This window comes from Quercus suber, unplaced genomic scaffold, assembly GCF_002906115.3.
Source record: "Quercus suber isolate HL8 unplaced genomic scaffold, Cork oak 2.0 scaffold_951, whole genome shotgun sequence".
In the NCBI taxonomy this organism is placed as follows: Eukaryota; Viridiplantae; Streptophyta; class Magnoliopsida; order Fagales; family Fagaceae; genus Quercus; species Quercus suber.
This window is the reverse complement of record NW_027070371.1, coordinates 190,981-193,492: the sequence shown is the minus strand read 5'-3', so window position 1 is coordinate 193,492 and position 2,512 is coordinate 190,981. Positions and strand designations below refer to the sequence as shown.

The following is a 2,512-nucleotide window of genomic DNA, read 5'->3' as shown; positions in this document are numbered from 1 at the left end:
CAACTCCATCGGAACGGTACTTGAAACGGCGGAGTCGGAGGAAGAATGCGGTAAAGGTAATTATTTGAGGGTAAGGGTTCGGGTGGATATTACCAAGCCTTTGAGCCGGGTGAGAAGAGTATGGTCTAATGGAGTTGCACTTGGTTGGGCAGCGTTGAAGTATGAAAGGTTACCAAACTTTTGCTACTGGTGTGGACGAGTCTGCCATGATGATCGTGACTGTGAGCTCTGGCTAGGGAGCAAGGGTTCATTGAAAAAGGAGGATCAACAATTTGGTGATTGGCTTAGGGCAGAGGTCGATCAAACACAGAGAAAGACCCTAGTCTTCGTAGCAGGGACTAAGTCGAGACATTCAGATCACCACACAGCAGCTCAAGAGCAAGAAGCAAGGCAAAAACCAGGGGCAAATCCATTGACCAAAAGCAATCCAGGAACCAAGCCGGAAACACAACGGCAACCGGAAAAACCTTCGAACGTCTTGGAGCCGGCCAAACAAGGTAAAAATCTTTCAACGGTTACTAAGCCGGATTTCCAGGAAACCCTCAACGAGATTGATGCTGAAATTCATTATGGTATCTCGTCCGTTACGGAAAAGCATTTAAGTCCCCATAAGGAAGTAGTCAACCCTAATTCAACAAAACAGTGTGATCAGAAAAGTTCCTTACCTCCCGTCATTTTTGAAGCCCAACCCACCAAGCCCATTCCTCCAAAAATCCCAAACCCCACAAGCCCAAACACAAACCCAACCACTAAGCCCATGACAGACATAAAACCACCAAACCCCTCCCTCAGCCAAATGCCAAAAGGAAATAAAGAAACGTGGAAGAGGATTCCACGTGACCCAAAAGCAAACAAAAATGAAGTGGTTATGTTTGAACCAACTGATCGTAGGGACCCCTTAGAAATACTGGATTGCCGAAACTTGAAGCGTTAAGTTCTTTCTTCTGAGGATGAATCTTCTTCAATACCAACGNTAGCTCAAATGACATATTCTCCCTTTGTAAGAGTGAAGCGGAGGGTGAGGTTGTGGATTGAGACCCACACTGTGCAAGAGTAAATTATTGATAAAAAAAGTTTAAATCTTCTTAAAAAAGAAAAAAGAAAAGGAAAGAAAAGATATAAGATATTCTATATCTCATGATCTCTGTCTCAAATGACACTTCCTCTTTCTAGAATAGTGGATAGATGGGGAGGTTGTGGGTCCAAAAAATAAAAATAAAATATTTGATGTTATATTTCCTTGGAATTTTTCTTTTCCTGTTAAATCCTGTCTAATTAAATTTCGTTGGCTTCATTTTTGCAGAACTAGGCTGGTAGCCGTTGCTACGCAAAAGTTTATAGCTGAGGTTGCAAGTGATGCTCTTCAGTATGCTGCTTAACACTTATGCTATTTCATCACACACACATACATGCAAATGCACCAATATACACATGCAAACATAAGATACAATCCTTTTCTATGATCTAGGAATATAAACTGCAATGCGTGTTTAGGTTTTGAAGGAGAGGCGTAGCGGTGGGAGTAGAAGTTGGTGAAGTCTTTGTACTTGACATATATATATATATATAACCAGTTATTTTGGACACGTAGGGATGTGGGGCTACATTAGATGCTTTCAGCAATTATTTTCTGTGCGTTTGGCTTCTTATATCTCAATCAAGCTACTTCAAAGTGCAAACTTAGACCTTTTATGGGTTTGTCTAGGGCCCTAGGCATAGAGGCATTGTACATGGGTTTTGAATCTGTATATTTTTTGGGTTAGTTTGGATCCAACCTTGTTGTCAATTGATTCTAAGATTTTTTCATGGAGTATTTATGGGTCATACTCACTATCAACTCAAAATTGCACTCCTTAATAGTTGCTTTTATAGTTAGTTATTAATTGTTAACTTCATATGATGTGTAATATAGGCAATGCAAGGCAAGACAGGCAACTGTAGTTAGGGACAAAAGGGATAAGCAGCAAAAGGTGCTCCACATGCACTCTTTCTGTACATTTGTCTTTATATCATGATTATTTTTGGCTAGTCTAAGGCTTTTCTGGGAACAGGATAAGCGCCTTGTATTGACGATGGAGGACCTCTCAAGGGCACTGCATGAGGTAAGTGTTAAAAGTGTTTTTATAACATGTGTTTCGTATTGATGTAGCTTAGTTGTAACTTTGGATGCTAACTTTGTAAATTTCAAATTGAATTTAACACAAACTTTGGAGATTTGTGAAAAGATACACAAATATGCAGCTATATGATTATTTTATATATACAGCTACTGGAATAAATATGGGCTTAAATATGTTAATTGAGCAGCATATATTTGGTAGACATTAGACTGTTAACATTTACTTATAAAAGAAAAATGATTATTTAGTATGTCTTACACCAACCATAGGTGAAAAAAATGCAATATCCATATTTGGTATTTTTTTTTTTTTTTTTTGATATAACAATATAAAAGAAAATAAGACACATGAATGGAGAGGACCGTGGAGAATAGGATTTCAAATAATAGATG

The 2,512-nt window shown here is 38.5% G+C and overlaps 1 long non-coding RNA gene across 1 annotated transcript; it reads left to right on the top strand.

Annotated features, from left to right (window-relative positions):
* Window positions 1–1,298: 1,298 nt before the first annotated feature.
* LOC136065384 (uncharacterized) lies at window positions 1,299–2,132 on the top strand. The gene is made up of 3 exons (XR_010627013.1): window positions 1,299–1,366; window positions 1,913–1,970; window positions 2,052–2,132. It is a non-coding gene; the product is annotated as an uncharacterized LOC136065384 (long non-coding RNA).
* The last annotated feature ends 380 nt before the right edge of the window (window positions 2,133–2,512 follow it).